The following is a 25,113-nucleotide window of genomic DNA, read 5'->3' on the forward strand; positions in this document are numbered from 1 at the left end:
CATTTTAGGGAGACATGAGACAACAATCAATATATGTAAGAAGTACGTTGCTTTGGTCTAGAAAGATGTGACAACTTGAAGCAAATGCAGGAAGACTGGAAGCAGGGAGGGAGCTTCCAGGTCACAGATCAGTGATACACAAATGGTTACATTCTTTTGAGTTTCTGATTCATCTCAAAAGGAGGCAACCAGATATGCATCTATCTCAGGGAGCACAGTGGCAACTTTGAATAGAACGGGAGGCAGGTTGGCCCTAAGCAGTTTCCAGTCTGAGTTTTCCTTAGTGATTTTAGGGGCCCAAGATATTTTCCTTTCACATCTCCCCCCTTTTCTTTTTAAAAAATCGTTTGGAAAAAGCATTTTACAGGAAAATGAGTCTCTGGTCTCGGGTTTCATCTGATCTCTCATGGCTAGGAGGATTTATTCCTAGATAGGTAGGTCCGAAAAGCTCATTTTTAGCAGGTTATGAAGTCTCACATCCTGTGAAGTTAAAATAGTGGGGAGGAAGGGAGAAAAAACAACAACAAACAAAAGAACAATCCTGGAAAAATCAATATAAGCCACATTACTCTGTAGTCCATACCTCAGTAGGAAGGTATGAAAGTGGCTTTTGTATGTAAACAGGTTGCTGTTATTTTCTTCTGAACTTTAAGTAGTCTGGCTTCAGTTCACAGGGTTTTAAGAAAGCACAGCTTCATTTAGGAATAATTGAAAAAAATTGAAAACATTACTTTGAAGACTTGTAGCCAAGAAAAATTAGAATTCGGTCCAAACTGTAGAAAATAATAAAAATTGAAAAAACATTAGGCAAGACTAGAATCTAAAAACAGGTCCACTGTAGTTTTGAAACATAATTTTTTCTCTCTCCAGTTTTCCATTTTTACTAAAGATAAATCATGTTAGAACTGATTTGCTTTATTATTCTTGGCCTAATTATTTGCATACAGTGCAACAACAATAATTATTTTTTACACAGGCTTTTAAATTGGCTTTGATGGAACTTTGTTTCATAGGAGGAATCTTAGATATCTAAGACTTTTTTAAAGCCAAGCCCAGCCATGGATTTGTGCCATCAAATACCTATGATTTCCATGAATTTCCTCTCCTCTTCAGGTTCCAAGATAAACCTGGGTCTTCTGCACCTGTTGGAAAGTGACATTCTTTATTTACCACAGGTCAAAACCCTGTACAGGCACTGTGTGCACAAAATATGAGGCCAGTTTTTCCAAGGGCTTTATTGGCTTCTATAAGTCAGGTTTGATTCCTAAAGGAAAGCACACCATTTCCGTCAAACCCTTGATAAAACAACCAAATTCTCCAACTGTGTCCTATTGCAAAATAAAACAGATTCTTATTGCACTTATGTAAATAACTATATTGCCATAAATTAAGAATACCCGCAGTTTCCAAATTCTGGAGAAATTAGGTAGAGAAAAACAAAGATGCTCCAAATTTTGTTCACAGGAATATACTTTATTGTTAAAAGCTGTTACTAGCTTAAAAGAAAAGTTTTCTTGACTCTGAAAAACTAAAAGTATCAGCAATGTTTTAAGCAAAAAGTCAAAAAGATTACTTCAGTTTTCTATTGGTTCAGTTATTTCAGTTAAATCCTGTTCTGTTTGATAGTCATGAACATTTCAGCTCTCCATGAGAGTTCTGAAATTTTTTGCTTTATTCCAATTTAACAATTTCCAAAATTATCAGAAAACCTGAATTTAAGTGCACCTGTTAGAGTCCTACAGCTGATTATAAACCCACCTTATAAAGAGGGTTTAAAACAAGACAAAACAAGACAACTGTCTGTGGATGAAAAAAAAGTTAAGGCAGCCATAGTTAAAAGACACAATTGACAAGGGAATTTGTTACCTCCGTGGCATGCGATAATTTTAACATAACAATTATGACTATTACAAATAATGTACACTAAGTTATATCAGAATTACAGGAGTTTCCCATCATTTTGGAACACATATCAATAACATATTCATACAAATGGATATGAAAGAAAGCCAAACACCGTTTCTTATTTGACAATGCTTCTGGTATAAATTTTATGCCAAATAAGCCAAATTAAGTCATTTTTAGACTTTAGAGAACCTAATGTTCTATTTAGGATAGAAAAAGACATAATATATAATTTAATTTGGAAAGTTTGTCAAACATAAAATGTTTAAAACACTTGATATTAAAAATAGGATTACAGGTCATTGTAAAGTCATTTATTTCACCAAAGTGATAATTCAAGGATTTTTTAAAAAGTGAAAACCTTCATTATTTGAGACAGGAGACTTAATTTTCTAAACAAGAAGCCCTAATAAAAACAGCATGAAGCCAATTACATTTGTTTTTAAAAATTATTTAAACAATCTATAAAATGTCATCTTGATTATAAAATATAATTTCCATAAGCCTTTTATAACCTGTACTAAGGAGTTGGTTAATGCTTCAAAAAAACCTTGTTAATCTGACACAGGGGTCCATATACTGGTTTTGCATCAGTGTGCCTTTGACATTAATAATTAATGTACAGAGAAACTGAACCTACTTTATCTTTCAAAATCGGCCCTTACAATCTTATGCTCCCACCTCTTTCACAATAGTCCCTGGGTCTTGAGGAGTTGAATAGCTTTCATTTCTTGCCCTGTGTCTCAGGAATGCAGCAGTTTATTTAAATTGGCATCTTCTATGGGGCCTGAAGATGAGGCTTTAATTGCAGTGGGTGTTTAAGATTTAGCAGGACTTGGTTTTCGTTTTTAGACCTAGGAGTTAAAAGCCCTGTAACTCAATGTTGCAAGGATTTTGAAAGCATATACAGGAAGATACATGGATGTAATAACCTCAATTTTTAAAAATCTCAATTTTTTTCCTAAGCAAACCAAAACTTAGTATGACAACTTTATTATATAAAAGTTTTTGGATTTTTTAAATATATAAATCCTTATTGTGACTTACACTGACTGTTCATGACATGGTCAGACTTTCTGATTTGTTCTGAACATTGCTTCTTTTTAAACAACCAGTTATTTTATTTTAGGACTAAACTTACTATACAGGATTCTTTCTTATATAGTTAATATTTCTCTTTAAGCTCTTTTTACCTCAAAAACTACCTCTTTACAACTTTCTTTACATCTTTTTTTTATGTCCTGGTTCCTTTTACCTTGCTTTATGCATGACTTTAAATAAGCTTTGAATTAGACAAAACGTGTTCATCTTTTTTTTTAAGAAAAAAGGACACACTTTATTGGCAAGAATGTTTTCCTACAATATATGTGTATTGGAAAATACCCAAATAATGAAATATCTATTATTTAACTTAACTTTATTCTAAATTGTGACCAGTTTGTCTACAAGTATTTATCCCATTACATTTACCTAATTATTTTAATTGTTTACCTAGATTATTTATGAAATCTGTGATAGTCATGATTTAAAGTTATGAAACCACCATTGCAAAATTATAACTGAGACAGTGAAAAAAAGATTTGACCTAACTGGCTCCATCTTGCTCATAACCTCCAAACCGTCCTTGTTAATTCCTGTGCATAGGCCGAACTAACACTGAGAGGAACCTGGTTTATAGTTTAGATTTGAAACAAAGGCAGTAACAGTCCTTTCCTTACTGTCTGTGGACTAGACTGCCAAACGCCACAGGATTAGAAGTTGAATTTAGTAATCTTACTAAATTCAACATGCAGCTGTTTTTATTAAACCCATTATCAATGTCTTAATTATTAAAAATTACACAAGTAAAGATCATTCTGTTTTGGGCTGGGTTTATACTTTTGAAACCCCAATGCCAAATTTTGACACCTTATAGTATTTGGCAGGAATATGTATGAAATTGGTTGATTACTAAATGTAAACAAAAATGTATGCTGCCAATTCTTAAGATATGTCTAATATTATTTTACCAATAATTTTAAAGCTAGCTTATTTATTAAAGATTTTGCTTCAGTTACATAAAGTTGAAAAAGCATTTGACAAGTCTTTCTTAGCATCTAACTTAAGCGCCTTTATTTTTCTTTAAGCCAATTAATTAAAGCTTTTATATATTTTTAGTAGTTCAACATTCTGTACACAACACATAAATACATCTAAAAATCTATCAGGCATATCTACAGAAGTACTGAAACCGCCTTTGCAAAACTGTAACTAAGGAAATTATGACAGTGAAAGAAATCAGACCTAACCTACTCTATCTTGCTTCCAACCCTTAAGCTGTTCTTGTTCCTTCCTGGGTGTAAGCTCAACTAACTTTGGGAAGGAATTTGGTTCACAGTTTGACTCTGAAAGCAAACTGGTAATAGCCCTTTCTTGAAAAGAACCCCTTCTTGCCTGGGGAGCAGTCTGCCTTTGCAGGACTAACATATCAGCTACAAGATTAGAATGTACAGTTTAGGGGTCATGCAGTCTCTGGCTCCAAAAGTCTGAACCTCCCCAAACTGCTCCTGCAGGTAACATCACATCACTACTGTAAAACCTAAGATCAGGGCTTGTTATGTGTTGCAGACCCTGCCCAGGCCGGTAATCTGGCCCAACCAGTTGTGCCATCATACCCATGAATAGAAGACAGCAACAAAACCTCATTTTGACCCCCTATGATTCCATCTCCAACCTGATTAATCAGCACTCCCCACTTCCAAAGCCCCTACCCACCAAATATCTTTAAAAACTCTGATCCCCGAATGCTCGGGGAGACCGATTTGAGTAATAAACTTTGGTCTGCCACACAGCCGGCTCTGTGTGAGTTACTCCTTCTCCACTGCAATTCCTCTGTCTTGATAAATCGGTTCTTTCTAGGCAGCGGGAAAGGTGAACGCATTGGGCTGTCACAGTACATTTTATAGATTTAAAGACCTCCCCCCTTTTTTTCTATCTTAGACTTTCAGATTCTTGATAACTTGTTTCACAACCCTAGGCAGTTGTCAACTAAACAGCCTTAAATTTGAACATTAAAGGAAACAACTGAGGTGAAAATCAAATAGCAAAATTTACTTCATGAAGCACAGAAAGAAAAAGTCTGGTGGTGCTACAGGGAGACACTAATATTTTTCTTCTAGCCAAATTAAGCATAAAATTAAACTACACTCTTCCTTAAAAACCCAAGAGTAGCCTCTGTTGCAATAACTATTTTAGTCAAGAAAAATCAAGTGAAAACAATTCAGTCAACTGAGGAAAAAAAGACAAAAAAAAAAACATGTTTGCTCAACAACAAAAAGACAAGGTCTTAGGATAGTAAAACAAACAAAAAAACCAAAAACATGAAGGCCTTTCAAACACAAACATGCACACATGCACACACATCTGGATGTTACCCTTTTAATAAAGCTGACTTTTACACAATTATGCTCCTTTAAACAAAACTCTTTTAATCTTATTACCATATTTCAGCTAGGATAAAATACTGCTAAATTAACCATGGTCACACAAATTATATGATTTCTGAGCACTCCAAGTGTAAGCAGAAATTAACACCGGCTGGTTGTTAAGTGTTAACTTTATTCTTTAAAAGGAATTTGCAAGACAGAATCCAAAACTAGTTTCTTACCTAGTGATGGGTCTCAGGCTGTAAACTGCTCTCTACCATCCTAGAAGCAGGGGGAAAAAAACAAAAAACAAAAAACAAAAATGTGCCTATTAGAAGTGAGCTCAAACTCCATAAAGGAGTTACCTGCCTTCCAACATCACGGAGGTACAAAAACTTGTCTTGTTGGATGGAAGTAAAACTCCAAAAAAAAAAAGAGGAGTTGTACAGCAAAATAAACTTTAGATCTTGACCAAATTTTTGGAGATGAGGGATTCTCTGGAGGGGGTGCTCTCAAAACTCCGCAAATTGTCCTATTGGTTTGGGTCATAAAGTGAGCTCACGCTGGTCCCAAGCACTGACAGGAGATTTGCCAAAGGTCAGGGGCATCTCCACTCAGAATTCCCCCGTGGTTACCAAAAGGTGAACCCTGAAAATCAGAAACAGGTATCAGTTAATTTAGAAAGTTTATTTTGCCAAGGTTGAGGACACACTCATGACAATGCCTCAGAAAGTCATGACAACATGTGCCCAAGGTGGTCAGGGCACAGCTTGGTTTTATACATTTTAGGGAGACATGAGACATCAATCAATATATGTTAAGAGTATATAGGTTCGTTCTGGAAAGGTGGAACAACTTTAAGCAAAGGCAGGAAGACTGGGAGCAGGGAGGGAGCTTCAAGGTCACGGATAAGTGATACACAAATAATTACATTATTTAGAGTTTTTGGTTAGCTTCTCCAAAGCAGGCAAACAGATATGCATCTACCTCAGTGAGCAGAGGGGTGACTTTGAATAGAATGGGAGGCAGGTTGGCCCTAAGCAGTTTCCAGCCTGAGTTTTCCTTAGTGATTTTGGGGGACAACAATATTTTCCTTTCACAACATAACAGAAGGCACATGTTTGAAAAGAACCACAAAAGTCACCCTGGGAAGGGAGAGTCTGTCCAATACAGTGTTCGGGGAACTGGATATCCCTAGGCAAAATAACATAGGATACTTATTGTGCGAAATTCACAATAATTCATTCAATATGAATGAAAGACCTAAATCCAAAATTGATAAAAGTCACTCTCTAAGAAGAAAGCATATAGTGTGCAGATACCAGGGTCAACCTGGATCTATGCTCACAGTTTGCAAAAAGGAAAACAGAAAAAATAAAGAAGACAAAAAAGAACACAAACAAGCAACAACCAAAACTCACTGGCAACAGACTGATATATATGCTAGTGAATTTCTCTAACTTCATCAGTCACCAACAAAACGGAAAACCAGAACACTGCACACACCTGAAACCGCATCAGACTACATGGCTTGTGGGCAAGAAAGAATGAAAAACATGAATGAAAAGAAACAAACATACAAAGGATCATAAGAAGCATTTGGAGAAAAACACAGCTGATGAGGCATTTTTTGGAAAAGGTGTAAGTAACTAACATTGCTAACTAGCAAAAAACACCAGAAAACAGAAATTAATTACCAAACCAAAACTGGATAAAGAAACCAAAGAGGCTTTTCTGCAAATAACACATAAAACTGAAAACAAGTATGCTTGTTAACACCTGGTTAACATCACTAAGGGAACTGAACAATGAGAACACATGGGCACAGGAAGGGGAACATCACACACCAGGGAGTGTTGTGGGGTTGGGGGAGGGGGGAGGGATAGCATTAGGAGATATACTTAATGCTAAATGACAAGTTAATGGGTGCAGCACACCAACATGGCACATATATACATATGTAACAAACCTGCACGTTGCGCACATGTACCTTAAACTTAAAGTATAATAAAATAAAATAAAATAAAATAATCACTAATCATGGCAAAAATGAAAATCAGAACAAGACTCAGACACTGTGTCTCTCTCGGTGGAATGAGTGTAACAAAGATCTTCATGTATCTTAAAAGGGAAACCACAAATACTGCTGTGAATTTCCAAAGAGGAGAGCTCTCTTATCCACAACTGTTAACAGGTATATTAGTACGCACACTACAGAGGCAGGAGGTTCCTCAGAAAACTAAAAATATGACGACCATTTCACTGAGCTGTGCTGCTACTGGAATCACATCAATCAGTACACGGAAGACACATCTGCCTTCCCACGCTGACCGTGGAACCAGTCGCAATAGCCAAGATAAGGAATCAACCTACCTGTCCACCCGCAGAGGATGGGATCCAGAAACTGCAGTATCCAGTCACAACCAGATACTCTTCAGCCAGACACGGGTACTGAAATCAGGTCATCCGTGGCAACACTGTGGAACCTGGAGGACATTATGGTAAATGAAACACACTAGGCAAGGAAAGACAAACCTAGCATCACCTCACTCATGAGGAATCTAGGAAACTTTATCTCACACAGACCTACAAAGCACCATCGTGCTTGCCAGGGTTGGAACAGAAGGCTGGGCATGGGTGGGCATAGGAAACAGGTACAAAGTGACACGTTGAGTAAGAGGAATGAAACCTGCTGTTTTATTCCTCAGCAGGATGATTAGGGAAAATTTACCAAAGGGTAGTCTTCAAGACTGCCAGAAAGGAGGGTTCTTGCTCTCCTCACTCAAAAACACGAAAACTCTACAAGGCAAAAAAGGATGCTAAATACCCTGATTTCATCCCTATACGATGCATGCATGGACCCAAATGTCCCACTCGACCCTCTAGTTGTCCATCTTTAGGACAGGGCTAATTTTGTTTCTTGAAAGCAACATAGAGAAACAATGCTAAAATTCCCATGGGACCACAAAATGCCCTGAAACTCCAAAGCCATGCTGAAACACCAAAGGTCAGGACAAAAGGCTCACTATGCAGTGAAGGGCACTGGGCTAGGTGGCTAGACACATGCAGATAAACAACACTGGAGTCTTAACTCATCAGATGCAAAACTAACCCAAGGTCAATGAAAGATTTCAGCAGAAGACCTCAAACTATAAAAGTCCTACAAAGAAACCTAGGACATATCTTTCTCAATACAGGCTTTGGAAAGCATTTAGACAAAAAGCAACAGCAAGAAAAACCAAAAGGACAAGCTGGGCCTAAGAAACTATAACACTGCCAGATAGCAAAATAAATCACCGGCACAGTAAACATACAGGCTACCGGATGGGAGAAAATGTTCCCAAACTATGCTTCTCACCAAGGTCTGACAGCCAGACTCTAATATGACCTTAAAAAAATCAAGAAGCAGAAAAACAAACCATTCAAACAATGGGTAGAGAATATGAACAAACACCTCAACATCACCATCATCAGAGAAATGCAACTCTCATGCACACTGAGATACCATCTCAAATCGGTCAGAATGGCCATTTGTCCTAAGTCCAAGCATTAACATGGTGGCAAGGCAGCGGAGGAAACCAAACCCCGCTACACGCTTGGTGGGAATAAAAACTAGTTCTCACACTATGAGAAGTGGTTTGGAGGTTCCTCAAAGAACTTAGAACTACATCCAAATGAGCAATCGCATAACTGGGTATCTACACAAAGGAAAATAAATCATAAATCCTCCTTTCAAAATAACACAGGCATGGGGTATGTTCTTGGAAGTGCTATTCACATGGAAATATAAAATAACATCGACCTATGTCCCTCCTTAACAGTTGATTACATGTTTTAAAAGTGCTGTACATAGATACTGCAACATCCTACACAGCTTAAAAAAAAATTAATGGCTTTGGCAGCAATAAGGATGGACCTGCAGGTCACTATGCTAAGCAAACTAACACAATAACAGAAAACCAAATACCACATGCTCTCACTTACAGGCAAAAATACCTATACACAATACAATGACTTTGTGATCTCTTTTTTCCCCTCTCTGATTGGACACAGAAATCCCTGCTGACAAAAGCAAATATAAACCTCTGAGAGCAACACTTCAGAGCTGCTGCACTGGGGAGAAAACAATGAACCCAAAGAGAAAGCATCTTACCTTGGCGGAAAGGACGATTGGGTTAAAATTGTGGAAAATTGTAATTTTGGAAGGGGTTGTTATCTAACATATTCAAGCACTAAAGCTACTAAGTGGAGAAAAGATTAAAAAAAAATACACAAGCTAAAAATATGCAAAGGACCTGCACAACCACTTCTACAAAGGCCATGAAACTGATTCACAGGTGAAAAAAAAAGTTTCTCCACATCACTAATCACTCCAAACATGTGAGTCAGAATCACACTCCAACATCAGATACCATCAAACTCCACTGAGAATGAATATTACCAGAAACAGCAATAACATTTTTGGAAAGTAGCAGCCAATGTAGATTTACAGAAAGGGAAACTCTTATATGCTGTTGATGCCAATGTGAATTAGTGAATATACTGTGAAAAAGTTGGGATGTTCCTCACACTGCATATGCATTTAAAGCAAAGGAAACCAGTACCTCAAGGAGTGACCTGCCTTCCCATGTTTCATGACAGTATTCACAATATAGAAGATATGGAATCAACCTACCTGTCCATCCACAGATGAAGGGATGAGGAAACTGCAGTATAGCTGCACAACGCAATACTCTTCATCCATAACAAACTAACGTAATTTTCATTTCGAGCCATATGGATGAACCTGGAAAATATGTTAAATAAAATAAGCCAGGCATAGAAAAACAAGCAGACTCATCTCACTTATATGGAATCTAGAAAACTTTGCCTTCGATAAGTAGACGGCACAGTAGCAGTTTTCTGAGGAGAGGGAAGGAGGGAATGGGAGGATTGGTTATGGAAACAAAGTTGCAGTTAGTTAAGACAAATACATTCTTGTGTTCTATACCACAGCTCGGTGATTCTGGTTAACAAAATACTATATTTTTCAGAAAAGCTAGAAGGGAGCAATTCCAATGTTCTCACAAAAGAAGAATACCTGTATGAGAGAACAGATATGCCCTGTACCCTGATCTGATCCTTATTAAAAACATATATGAATCAAAATGTCCCAGAGGAACAACAGTCCCAGCATACTGTCTAATTATATACTTTATTATGCACAGAAATTTAAGAAATGTGAATACACAGTGCTGATGATCACATGGAACCACAAATGGACCTGAATGTCTAAGGAACCCTGAGAAATAGAAACTAAGTTGGAGGACTCACAATCCCTGATATATGCCGCTGTGCTCCAGCCTGGGTAAGAGAATGAGACTCTGTCTCAAAAAAATTGTTAGAAAATTTGAGGGAATCATAGAAGTGATAACTACAGGGACTCTGTCACTCAGGCTGGAGTGCAGTGGCATGATCATGGCTCACTGCAGCCTTGACCTCTCTGGCACAAGAGATCCTCCTACCTCTGCCTCCTAAATAGCTGGAAGGAACTACAGGCACACATCACCATGCCTGGCTAATTTTTTTGTATTTTTTGTAGAGAAGAAGTTTTGCCATGTTGCCTAGGCTGGTCTCAAATTCTTTGGCTCAAGTGATCTGCCCACCTTGGCCTTGCAAAGTGCTTGGATTACAGGCATGAGCCATCGTGCCTGGCCATAAGAAAACATGCATGGCTACATCAAAGTGAAAAGTTTTTCCAAGGAAAAGGAAAAAATGAACCCAAAAAGAAAGGCTGGGAGAACGTTTTGAGGAATCACCTATTGGCTAAGGGGTTGTTATGGAAAATATACAACACATTAACAGTACTAAGTAGCAACAAAAAAAACAATGATCCACCCAAAACTGAGCAGGGACCCTGAATAGACATTTCTGCCAAGAGGACAGTAAACCACATGCAAGGTCCCTTCCCCCGGTCAGGTGGCCATGACTAGAGGGACAGAGTTAGGCAGGCACTGCAGGGAGTGGAGAAAAGTGACCCCTATGTCCCGAAGTCAGGGACACAGATTTAAAAATTCACCAGACCAGGCGCAGTAGTTCACGCCTGTAATCCCAGCACTTTGGTAAGTTGAGGCTTGAGGATTCCTTTGAGCTCAGAAGTTTGAGACAAGCCTAGACAACATGGCGAAACCCCGTCGCTACCAAAAAAAAAAAAAAAAAATAGCTGGGCATGGGGCATAGGCCCAGATACTGGAAAGGCTAAGGCTGGAGAATCTCTTGAGCCCAGAAAATGGAGGTTGCAGTGAACTGAGATCCACCACTGCACGCCAGCCTGGGCAACAGGGCGACACCGTATCTCCAAAAACAGGGCGAGACCATATCTCCAAAATTAGAAAACCCTGGAGGCTAAGTTGGATCCTTTCCTTCCACCTGAGGCTTGAAAGCAAGGCAGCCAAACTGGGGCCTGGCCCCTACACCCCACCTCCCACAGCCAGAGCCTTCCTCTCTCTCCACCTACATGGGGAGTCTCCCTCAGAAACAGCCCTAAAGCCTCCTACACATTCCAACCTCAAAAGCCCTCAGGGAATGAGTACTACTGTAAAATTAATGGTAAGATATCAAGAGAGAAAAGAAAAAGAAGTGAAAATCTAGCAGAAATACACAAAACATTCCAGAAAACGAAAGCTTCTGTACTCACCATGAAAGAAAAATGCACCAAAGAAGCTGGGCCACGGAGAAGCCACGCCGAAGCGCTGTCCTCAGCAGTCAGCACCACGGACAGGAGGTGTTTCTTCCCCAGGATGCGCCCTCAAGTTATCCCGAAGCTGCCACGGCGCCGACTCCTGATAATTCTAAAATTCATATGGAATCAAAACAGAGCCCACATAGCCAAAGCAAGACTAAGCAGAAAGAACAAATCTGGAGGCATTACATTACCTGGCTTCAATCTATACTACAAGGCCATAGTCAGCAAAACAGCATAATACTGGTATAAAAATAAGCACATAGATCAATGGAATAGAATAGAGAACCCAGAAACAAACCCAAATACTTACAGCCAACTGGTCTTTGACAAAGCAAACAACGATATAAAGTGGGGAAAGGACACCCTACTCAACATATGGTGCTTGGATAATTGGCAAGCTATATCCCAAGAAATGAAACTGGATCCCCATCTCTTACCTTATTCAAAAGTCAACTTAAATCTGAGACCTGAAACCATAAAAATTCTAGAATATAACATTGGAAAACCCCTTCTACACGTTGGCTTAGGCAGAGACTTCATGACCAAGAACCCAAAACCAAGTGCAACAACAAAATGAAGATAAACAGGTGAGACAATTAAGCCAAAAAGTTTCTGCACAGCAAAAGAACAATTAGCAGAGTAAACAGACAACCCACAGAAAGGGAGAAAATCTTCACAATCTATGCATCTGAGAAAGGACTAACATCCAGAATCTACAAGGTACTCAAATTAGCAGGAAAAAAAACCAATCCCTTCAAAAAATGGCCTAAGGACTTGAATAGACAATTCTCAAAAGGAGATACAAAAAATGGCCAACAGACATGAAAAAATGCTCATCATCACTAATGATCAGGCAAATGTAAATCAAAACCACAATGTCGGGCCGGGAGCGGTGGCTCACGCCTGAAATCCCAGCACTTTTGGAGACTGAGGCAGGTGGATCAGGAGGTCAAGAGATTGAGACCACCCTGGCCAACATGGTGAAAACCACACAAAAATTAGCCGGGCATGGTGGCAGGCACCTGTAGTCCCAGCTACTCGGGAGGCTGAAGCAGGAGAATCACTTGAACCTGGGAGGTGGAAGTTGCAGTAAACCAAGGTTGCACCACTGCACTGCAGCCTGGCAACAGAGCGGACACCATCTCAAAAAAAAAAAAAAAAAACACCCAATGCCATGCCACCTTACTCCTACAAGAACAGCCATAATCAAAACATCAAAAAATAAAAAATATTGGTGGGCATTTGGTGAAAAGGGAACACTTTTATACTGCTAGTGGTAAACTAGTACAACCACTATGGTAAACATACTTCTTAAAGAACTAAAAGGAGAACTACCATTTAATCCAGCAATTCCATTACTGGGTATCAACCCAGAAGGGAAAAGAAATCATTATATAAAAAAGATGCTTGCATATGCAAGTTTGTAACAGCACAATTCACAATAGCAAAAGTATGTAACCAGCCCAAATGCCCATCAATGAGTAGATTAAGAAATTGTGATATATATATATACACATATACATACATACATATATACATCTTATGGAATACTATTTAGTCATAAAAAGGAAAAAAATAATGGCATTCACAGCAACCTGGATGGGATCAGAGACTATTATTCTAAGTGAAGTAACATAAGAATGGAAAAGCAAACATCGTATGCTCTCGCTAGTAAGAGGGCGCTAAGCTATGAAGATGCAAAGGCATTAGAATACTACAACAGACTTTGGGGACTTGGGAGAAAGGGTGGGAGGGGGTGAGGAATATAAGGCTACAAATTGTATACAGTGTATACTGCACAGGTGTTGGGTGCACCAAAATCTCGTGAATCACCCTAAAGAACTTACTCATATAATCAAACACCACCTTTTCCCCAAAACCCTAGGAAATAAAATGAAGAACTTTTTGTTTATGCATACCACATATTTTTTAACTTTTTTCACAGGTTCATTGAGATATAATTTATATATTATTTAATTCACTCATTTAAAGTATAAAATTCAGTTTTTTTAAGTGTATTAACTGGTTAAACAATCACCACGATTTTAGAACATTTTTATGCTCCTTAAAAGAAACTTTGTACCCATTAGCAATCTTTCCCCATTTTCCCCATTCTTCCTTTAAACCCCTCCCAGCCCTAGGCAATCATCCATCTACTTCCTAAGAATTTGCCTATTCTGGAAGGATTTGCCTATTCTGGACATTTCACGTAAGTGGAATCATAATAATATAGTTACGTGTGACTTACTACTTTCATTTATCATGTTTTCAATGTTCATCCTTTTTGGAGCATGTATTAATATGTTTTTCTTTTTCATTGCCAAGTAATATTTTATTTTATGGACAGACCACATTTTATTAATCCACTCCAAAATTCATGGACATTTCTGTTGTTTCCTACTTTTTGTTGCTATAAATACTTGTATGTGTAAGGCATTTGTTTTAATTTATTTTTGGTGTATACATAGGAGTGAATTTACTGAGTCATGTGGTAATTCTGTATTTAACCTTTTGAAGAACGGCTTCATTTTCCTGCATGTGGCTTGCCAATATGCCAGCACCATATGTTGAATAGGGTGTCCTTTCCCATTTTCTTGTTTGCTTTGTCAAAGATTAGGTAGTCTGATGCCTCCAGGTTTGTTCTTTTTGCTAAAGATTGCTTTGGTTTTTCAGTGTCTTTTGTGGTTCCATTCAGATTTTAGGACTAATTTTTCTATTTCTGTGAAGAATGACATTGGAATTTGATAGTGGTTGTATTTAATCTATAGAATGCTTTGAGTAGCGCTGAAATTTTGACAATATTAATTTTTTCAATTAATATAGGATTTTTTCTATTTGTCACTTTCAATTTCTTTATCAATGTGCTATAATTTTCAGTATACAAATCATTCACATCCTACATTAAAATTACTCCTTGCTCTTTGATTTATAGATTTGTTTTGTTGCTATTATAAATGGAATTACCTTATTTTTCAGATAATAGTTTGTCATTGGTGTATAGAAACCAATGTTAATTTTGTAACTCTCAACTTTATTGAATATAGTGTTTATCAGCTGTAATGGGTTTTTTGTGGAGTCTAAAACACAGACAATCTCACCCCTTCCTTTCCTATTTAGATGCCTTTCCTTTCTTTGCTTTGTATAATTACTCTGGCAAGTCAGTTACATATAATATTCTCAGCATTTGTAATTTGACATCAAATCCATCTGTTGTAATACACTGATTGTTACTTTTCAACTCGAAAACATGGACATTTATCACTACTCTCCCTTTCTCTTGGTCTAGTTCTTATAAAAAAAAAAAACCTATCAATGCAAACCAGGATATTTTTCTACAAAACAATTTCAAACACACTAAAAGGTTTTAATCTAACAATTTTTAAACTTTCTTTGTCAATGACTTTAAACTGTGGTCTCTCAGAACAAATCCAACACCTTTAGTAGGAAAAATTATGTTAATTCCTACATTATCATTGGGTCTAGCCAAGAGTTGACCAAAGGTGATATTAACAGATATGCTTATTTATTACCTTGTTCTCAAAGTTCTAGCATAAGTCTTGAAAAATCTAGTAAAAATTTGTAAAGACTATAATTGCACAAACTCCCTCTCTCATGAGTCACACAGGTAATCCAGAATATTATTTGTAAGTTATTGTAAAGCCAACAAGTAAATATGATGTAGTGTATAAAAATTAATCCTAATTTTATTGTATATTCTGTAAGTGAAACATGCAATTGATAATATTTACGAAATATCTCATAATTATATTTACATAGAAACGAAGGAATCAAAAGCATATCGATTATCTAACATTTAAATGATTAAAAATACTTGAGATAGCATTGTGACATAAATGCTATGTAAATGCTGACAAAAGTAAAAACATCATCCCCTACATTTGCTAAATATATTGTGACACATTATAAGCATTTTTAAAATATATCACTAATGGTTGGGTCAAGTCAGCAAAAATGATTCTAAGTATTTAATTGTGGAAAAATTTAGCATAGGGGATAGTATTCATGTGATGGAAGGATTTTAAATGGAACCCAGAGATTAGCAGCAGAGTAAGTTTTAATTGCATACCAGGTGCAGAGTCTAGGATACAAGACGGAACTGTAGATAAAATCTGACTCTTTCCAGCATAGCTAGGAGACATGGCTAACCCAACCTGTCTGGAGACCTTACCCAGAAATCTAATGGCTCCAAACCAGGTAAACAAAACTATTTTCCAAAGTCAAAGAATCAATTTATGACATTAAAGCACTTCTAAAACTTAACCTCTGACTTAAATTAGACCAAATGGATAAATTTTGAAGATATTTTTATTTTACCACTGATTTTTAACACCATCTTTATTTCCCAAAGATTACTGAAGTCACATGAAATAAAAGGCATTACAGCTTCTATTTTTCTGACAAAATATTTAAGAGCTTTCATTTTCTTTTAAGCCGAGCCATTATATATACATCACATACACAACACTTCTAGACAAGAAAAGATCTAGCAGTTGTTGTTTTTTTTCTTTCCCATTTTATGAACCATAACACAACTTCCACAGACCATCTACGACATGATTAAATTTATCTGACCAGACCTGTATTTCCCTCTTTTGTAATTAGTCACTCTACTTTAGGACAACCATTTGCCATATAAGATCCTCTCTCATATAACATTTCTTTCCTTCATAACATTTCTTACAATAAATACATCTTCATATCCACAATTTTCTTTAGATTTCTCTCCCCTACTAATTTCCGATGCCCACCCAAACCAAAAAGGTCAGACAATGCAAGGCAAAACAGAGGAGAGCCTTAGATTTTTGAGAGGGACCTGTCTGCTTAAAGTTCTTGGGGTTCCATGAGGAAAACAGAGGTTGCTTCCTAAAATGGGGTTTGTGGAACCTTCTGTTTTTCCTTAAGGAGTCCCAGGTTGTCAGAAATTACCTTAGATCCTCTCATGTGGGCATCAAGAGTGGCAACAAGAGAGACTGGGGTAATAATTCAGACAACTGAGCAGAAAAAGAAAAACTTACTACTGTCCCCACTGTAATGATGGATAAACTGAGGCACCATGCAGTTGAAAAATTCATGTTCACATAATTAAGATCCACAGCTCACGCTCTTACATAATTCTGCCAACTCTATGCCCAGTCACTGATGCACCCGTATGATGATAGCTCATGGCCCCCTTGGAACTTAGAACCTGGGTTTCATTCCTGCTCTACAGCTATATAATTTAACAATTTTCCTTTGAATTTGTTGGATTCTAACCCTGTATATCTCAAGTTTTATTAGTATTACTGAATCTTAAAGGGAGCTGTGACGTCTTTAGTCTTTAGAAATATTAAACCTATAATCAAGGACTATATGAGGTTAAAGAGTATTCAAATTTCTATATGTTTTAAAACATGGACACAATGTATTGACAAACACACCTAACGAAACTGCACCCAATCAACTCTGGACAAAAATTGAGATATTATCTCTTCAATATAAGCTATCTAGTGGTATTTATACATATTCTTCCATGTATCAACAGTATACTACATGCTCATAACCTTAAAAACAACAAGTGTCCAAATTATAGGCCTTACACATTTCTACGGGCTTGAAAAATGATACAATATAGATTGTCTTTAAAGCAGTCAAGAAAATGCATAAACTTCTAGAGGAATCAGTAAAATAAAAATAAAAAGTTCATACCGAAAGTAGTAATACTAGGAATAAAAGAGGGCTCCACACTGCAGGTTCTTAGATACAAAAGTTAATAAAGCCTTGTTTTTGGTTGTGAATCTTTACCTTAAAATACACACGGCCAGCCGAGGTGGGTGGATCACCTGAGGTCAGGTGTTCTAGGCCAGCCTGTCCAACATGGTGAAACCCCATCTCTACTAAAAATACAAAAATTAGCCGGGCGTGGTGGTAGGCACCTATAATCCCAGCTACTCAGGGGGCCAAGGCAGGAGAACTGCTTTCACCCAGGAGGCGGGGGTTGCAGTGAGCCGAGATCAGGCCATTGTACTCCAGCCTGGGGAACAAGGGCGAGACTTCATCTCAAAAAAAAAAAAAATTTACACACAATTCTCCCCACTTCCTTTTTCTCTTGCAAAGAGGTGGTGATGAACTAGGTTTGCTCAGGCAGATGACAATACTCTTGAAAATGGTGGCAGAGAGCCAGGCGCGGTGGCTCACACCTCCAATCCCAGCACTTTGGGAAGCTGAGGCGGGTGGATCACTTGAAGTCGGGAGTTCAAGACCAGCCTGACCAACATAGAGAAAACCCGTCTCTACTAAAAACACAAAGTTAGCTGGGCATGGTGGCACATGCCTGCAATCCCAGTTACTTGGGAGGCTGAGGCAGGAGACTTGCTTGAACCCGGGAGGCAGAGGTTGCAGTGAGCCGAGATCGCCCCATTGCACTCCAGCCCGGGCAACAAGAGCGGAACTCTATCTCAAAAAAAAAAAAAAAAGAAAAGAAAAGAAAGGAAATGGTGGCAGAGAAAGAAAATGAAGGCAATACAGTTCACTTAATAATCCCATAAATTAGAACTTAGCCCGTGACTCTTGCATAGCTCCAAATATGTGAGAGATGAAATGGCTGTTTGCCACCAATATTTTTATGTGATGCTTCATTTTTTGATTCTCTGAATAACTACTTATAACGCATTAGCCCATTTATGCCAGAGGCTGCAATTTTTTAAATTTTTGCATGAGTGAAAAATCAGACCTTCTCAATGACCTTGAGCAGTAGGATGTAATTAACTCCCTCAGGCTTACCATTCCATTAATGGAACACTAGGCATAAGTGGGTTAACACAATCGTGAAAGCATAGCTATTCAAGTAACTAATTATACAACTGATTTTTTTCCTCATCCCTAAAACATAGTAAAGGACCAGTTATTTTAAAAATACAACACAGTGACAATTTTGGCTTGTTGTTTGTTAAGGCCATTGCTTGGCATAAAGAAAACAAAAAGAGAAGGAGAAACAAGAATAGAAACATGAAATAGAAGCAGCAGCAAAAGAAAATGAAGAGGAACAAGAAGATGAGAAGAATATACAGACTAGAAAAAGCAAAAAGAACAGGTACAGGAATTAGAAGGCCTATTATGACACCTTTAATCCCCTCCACAATTCACGAAATTTGAAAAAGTCTAAGACTATCACAACAAAAAAGAAGGAAAAAAATGGCCGGGTGCGGTGGCTCATGCCTATAATCCTACCACTTTGGGAGGCCAAGGTGGGCGGATCATGAGGTCAGGAGATCTAGACCATCCTGGCTAACACTGTGAAACCCCGTCTCTACTAAAAATACAAAAATAAAACTGGCTGGGCATGGTGGCAGGCGCCTGTAGTCCCAGCTACTAGGGAGGCTGAGGCAGGAGGATGGTGTGAACCCAGGAAGCAGAGCTGCAGTGAGCCGAGATCGCGCTACTGCACTCCAGCCTGGGCAAAACAGCGAGACTCTGTCTCAAAAAAAAAAAAAAAAAAAAAAAAGCCACACAAACACACACACACACACAGTCACCCCCTAAATTTTGTTAAGAATGAGACAATGCTGCCACTCATGCCTGGGTCAGAAGGAGGGCACCCTCCAGAGATTGCAAGAGAAGGGAGAGGACTCCTTTCCCTAAGTGCACCTCCACCACTGCCACCGAGGCCCATGGTACAGCACCCGCAGGTTCCTCCCCACCCCGGGTCGGGCTGGGCCCTGCAGCGCTCCTACTCCCAATTCCCGGTCCCCAGACTTGCTGCCACTACCACCACTAGCACCAATGCCAATACAATTGCTGTCGCCGTCAGTGCAGCAGCCCACCCTACAAGGTTCCTACCACCTTGCCCCCGCGGGCACCCTCCTACCACTCCTGTCGAGCTGCAGTCTTGGTGGCTGCCATCAATCACACGAGGCGAGCTGCACAGTCACGCCATATGCAGGCTCCAGCGTACCACAGGTGATTCCTTCTCCTCCTCCTCCAGCCTGGCTTGGAGCAGCTAGACGGGCAAAGCCAGAAAAGCCTAGAATGGGATGCAGGGAGTGGTAACGTTAGAGCCTCACCTTGTCACGCTGGCCACTGGGTGGCAGGGACCAGTTTCAGCTAAGGCACTCACACCGACCCGCCAAAGTCCAGCCTCTCTTTCTGGCAAAAGCTGGCCAGGAACTGGGGCGGGTGTGAGTGCCTATGCTGAAACCGCCCCCATCCAGGTGCAACTGGCCAGAAATTGCTGGGCCCACCAGGGCTGCACTCCTCAGGGAGCAGGAGTAGGAGAAACTCAGACCCAGCCAGCCCTCCCCACTCAACTGCTGGTTCCCGTTCCTGACACCTCCACCCACAGTGCCCTGTTCCCACAGTCCCCCGCGATGCCCACTAATCCCCACCCGGTAGTCCCAGGTGGTCTCACCAACACAGAGCATGGGGTGTGGGCGGGAGGTGCAGGCCGGAGAACCGCAGTGGGTGTAGGGGCCCTGCCCTGCTCAAGATTGCACGAGCAGGAACTCTGGAGTCTGGAAAAGAGAAAGAGTCACCCGAAGGAGCAAGGAGACCATGGCTGTTGCTGTCCCCACCACCTCTGCAGCCGACCAACACCACTGGCAGTATAGCCCCCGTAGCAACCCTAACCTGACCCCTGCCGCCGGCAGTGTAGCCCCAGGACAGCACACCCAACACACCCTGTGCCAGTTGCAGGCAGTGTAACCCCAATACCCCCCCAACCACCCCCTCCACAGGCAGTGTAGCACCCAATAGTGCCCACAACCTGACCCAGCCACAGATGTTGCTGCACAAGACAGTGCCTCAAAATCGCCGCCCCCACCCCACTACAGGTAGCGCAGCTCCTGATAGCGCACCCTGAGTAAGGGCAGTGCAGCACCCGACAACACTCCTAAACCACCCCCCACTGCCAGCATTGTAGCTCCAAATAATCACCCAAACCACTCGCTGCCCCGGGCAGTGCAGCAGAAAATAGCGCCCCTAACCCATCCCCCGCCACCGGCAGTACACGTTAGTGCACACAACCTGCCTCCCCTCCACCACCCTCACCACCGCGGGCAGTGTAGCCCCCGATAGCCAGCGAACCCCCCCCACACCGCCAGGAATGCAACCTCGGAGAGTGCCCCCAACCAGCCCCCTGACACAGGCAGCAGCCTCGGGCAGTGAGCCCCAATAGGACACCCAACCCCTGCCCCCACAGGCGGGCAGTACATCCCCAGATAACTCACCTACACCAGGACATTTCTACCACTCTGGCCGAGCTGCAGTGTCCCACGTCACCACCAACCACAGCAAGGCGAGCCCCAGGGGCTCAGGCTCCAGCCTCCAGCATGCCTCGGTGCCGCTCCCTTCTACTCGTCTTCCTGCCCGGCAGGAGAAGCTCCCGCTACTGGCTGCCCTCCTACCACTCTATCGACACCACCAACTGCAGTGAGCCAGTGTCCGAGGCTCCAGCCAGAAACAGGTAGCAGCCATGCCGGATACCAAACGCCCACACTGAAGAGCCTGAAATGACCTGACGCCACCTCCGCATGCTTTACGTACGGAGGTTACGCACATGTGGTTCCCAGACTACATGTTCTGATTGGATGAGAGAAAAACCTCTAGGCCTACTCTGATTGGACTTTATTTTCATGTTGTGATTGGTTGTCTTAAGACTGGCTCTCATCCAATCAGAACATGATAATAAAGTCCAATCCAAGTAACCCTGGAGGGTTTTTCTCATCCAATCAGAACATGCAGTCAGGAATCCTCCTGTATATAACCGCGGTATACGACTGCTGCTGAAGTGAAGTCAGGCTCTTCCACGTTCCCGTATTTTCCTGTGGAGCTGCTCAGTACCCGGCTTAGAGGACCAGGAATGGGTAATCACCAGCCGTACGCTGGAGGCTGGAGCCGCTACACCGTGGCTCGCCTCGCTGCGACTGGTGGTAACCGCGACCGAGACGGCAGTGCGGCGGAAGCGGTAAGAGGAGGAAAAGAGTTTTGGGATAGATGGAGGGGGTAAAGAGGGTGGTTAGTGCCAAAGGGAAAAGAGGATAGTGAGCAGGAGAGCGCGTTGCAAAAAGGCAGTCGGGAAAAGAAGGTGGGAAAATAATGGTGGGAGACAAAGATTTGGGGTAGATTTTTTTTAATCAAATTATTTGTATTTTTGCTTTTGAGTAGTTATTTATATATTTTGTGTATTAACCCCTTGGCTGATGCATAGTTTGCAAATACTGTCTTCCATTCTCTGGGTTGTTTCTTCGTTCTACTGATTTCTTCCTGTGCTTTGCAGAAGCTTTTAAGTTTTATGTAATTACATCTTTGCTTTTGTTGCTTGTGCTTTTGACAAGTTTAATGTAATTACATCTTTGCTTTTGTTGCTTGTGCTTTTGATGTCTATTTGAAAATTCCTTGTCCTAACCAGTTTCATGAAGGATTTATCCTATGTTTTCTTCTCTAGTAGTTTTATAGTTTCAGGTCCTACATTTAAATCTTTATTTTGAGTAGATTTTTGTATATGGTAAGATAACGGCCTAGATGTATTCCTGTACATGTGGGTGTTGAGTTATCCTAGCAGTTTATTGAAGAGATTGTCCTTCCCGAATGTGTGTTCTTGGTGCCTTTGTTAAAAATGAGTACACCATAAATGCGTGAATTTATTTCTGATTTCTCTATTCTGTTTCACTTGTCTATGTCTGTCATTCCTTCGTTTCTCTGTTTCTCCCCCGCCCCTTTTTTTGATAGTATTATGCTGTCTTGGTATTACCATGCTTACTACAGATTTGTAGTATGTTTTGAAGTTAGGTGTGATGCCTCCAGCTTTTCTTTTTATTCCAGATTCTTTTGTCTATCTGAGGTATTTTGCGTTTCCATGTGAATTTTAGGATTTTTTTTTCTATTTCTATGAAGAATGTCTTTTGTAATTTCACATGGATTGCATTGACTCTGTAGATCACATTGGGTGATATAGACATTTTAACAATATTCTTCTAGTGCATGGACATGGGATATCTTTCCATTTACTTGTGTCTGCTTTAATAGCTTTCATCTGTGTTTTATAGTTTTCATTGTGGGATCTTTTGTCTTTTCGGTTAAGTTTATCCCTAGATATAATTTTTTTGGTAATGAGATAGCTTTCTTGATTTCTTTCTTAGGTATTTCACTATTGGTGCATGGGTGTGCTACTGATTTTTATATGTTGATATTGTATCTTGCAACTTGACTAAATTATTTCTAGTAGGTGATTTTGTGGAATCTTTAGGGTTCTCTCTTTCTCTGTGTATATATATATATATGATCATGTCACCGGCAAACAAACAGTTTGACTTCCTTTTTTCCAATTTGGATGCCTTTTATTGCATTCTGTTGTCTAATTGCCCTACTTAGGACTTCCAGTACTATGATGAATAAAAGTGGCGTAAAAGTAGCCACGCTTGTTCCAGGCCTTAGAGGAAGAGTTTAAACATTTCCCCATTGATTATGATGTTAGCTGTGGGTTTATCATATATGACCTTTATTGCGCTATGTTCCTTCTGTACTCATGTTGTTCAGTTTTTGCCATGAAGGAATGTTGATTTTTATTTTTTTCAGCATCTACTGAAATGATTATATGGTTTTTGTTCTTGATTTGCTGAATGTGATGTCGCACATTTATTTATTTGTGTTTTATTGAATCATCCTCATATTCCTGGGATGAATCCCACTTGATCATGGCAGATCATCTTTTTATTGTGTTGTCAAGTGCAATTTTCAAGTATTTTGCTGAAAATTTTTTTGCATCTGTGTTCCAGGGATATTTAAAATGCCCGTGGCTTTCTTTTTGTGTTGTTTCCTGGTCTGGTTTTTGTACCAGGGTCATGCTGTCCTCATAGAACAAGTTTCGAAGACTTCCTTTCTCTTCATTTTTTGGGGAATATTTTGAGTAAAATTGGTATTAGCTCTTTTAAAAACGTTTGGTAGAATTCAGCAATAAAGCCATGATTCTTGTGTTTTTGTTTGACGGAAGACTTTTTATTACTGCTTTAATTACATTACTCATTATGGATCTGTTCCGGTTTTTTGTTTATCATTCTATCTTGGGAATTTGTTATGTGTCCAGAAATTTATCACTTCTCCTAGATTTTCCAACTTGTTTTTATATAGGTGTTTTTAGTAATCTCTTACAATCCTTCATATTTCTGTGTTATCCATTGTAATGTCTCGTTTTTCATCTATGATTTTGTTTTCTTTTTCTTTTCCTTAGTCTAGTTAAAGCTTGTCAGTTTTTTTTCTAAAAAATCCAGCTCTTTGTTCCATTGACTTTTTGTATTTTTTGTTTCTATTTTTAAAATTTCTTCTCTAATCTTTATGATATTTTTTGTGCTAATTTTAGCATTTTATTTTTCTCGTTTTTCTCATTACTTCAGGTGTACTGTCAGGTTGGCTATTTGAGATCTTTCTACTTCTCTGATGTAGGTGTTTATAGCTATGCCCTTTTCCTCTTACAACTGCTTTTGCTGCATCCCACAGGATTTGTTATGTTGTGCTTCTTTTTTCAATAAATTTTTAATTTTCTTTTTCTTTTTTTAATTATTTATTGGTTGTTCATGAGCATGTATTTTAATTTCCATGTATTTGTACAGTTTTTCCTCCTGTTACTGATTTCTAGTACTATTCCACTGTGGTCAGAAAAGATACTTGATATGATTTCAGTTTTGTTTTGTTTTGTTTGAGACAGAGTCTCGCTCTGTCGCCTAGGCTGGAGTGCAGTGGCGTGATCTTGGCTCACGCAAGCTCCACCTCCTGGGTTCATGGCATTCTACTGCCTCAGCCCCCCCCAGCAGCTAGGACTACAGGCGCACGCCGCCACGCCCAGCTAATTTTTGTATTTTTAGTAGAGACGGGGTTTCACTGTGTTAGCCAAGATGGTCTCTGTCTCCTGACCTTGTGATCCGCCCCCCTCGGCCTCCCAAAGTCCTGGGATTACAGGCATGAGCCACCGCGCCTGGCCATGATTTCAGTTTTTAAAAATGTGTTGTGACTTGTTTTTGGCCTAATGCATAGTCTGTTGTGGATAATAATCCATATTCTATTCAGTGGAATGTGCATTATGCAGTTGCGGAG

At 39.6% G+C, this 25,113-nt stretch overlaps 1 protein-coding gene across 1 annotated transcript in view; it reads right to left on the bottom strand.

Annotated features, from left to right (window-relative positions):
- Positions 1–21,537, bottom strand: part of LOC107973632 (POTE ankyrin domain family member G) — an 80,613-nt gene extending 59,076 nt beyond the window's left edge. Inside the window, exons 1-9 of the mRNA XM_063791056.1 lie at positions 21,255–21,537; positions 20,438–20,540; positions 19,898–20,053; positions 11,986–12,139; positions 9,985–10,095; positions 7,683–7,795; positions 5,552–5,591; positions 2,587–2,759; positions 1,081–1,142 (exon numbers count right to left, since the gene is read on the bottom strand). The gene's annotated coding sequence lies outside the window, so the exon portion shown is untranslated. The remainder of the gene's footprint in view (positions 1–1,080; positions 1,143–2,586; positions 2,760–5,551; positions 5,592–7,682; positions 7,796–9,984; positions 10,096–11,985; positions 12,140–19,897; positions 20,054–20,437; positions 20,541–21,254) is intronic.
- Between the last annotated feature and the right edge of the window lie 3,576 nt (positions 21,538–25,113).

This window comes from Pan troglodytes, chromosome 13 (assembly GCF_028858775.2).
Source record: "Pan troglodytes isolate AG18354 chromosome 13, NHGRI_mPanTro3-v2.0_pri, whole genome shotgun sequence".
Lineage (NCBI taxonomy): Eukaryota > Metazoa > Chordata > Mammalia > Primates > Hominidae > Pan > Pan troglodytes.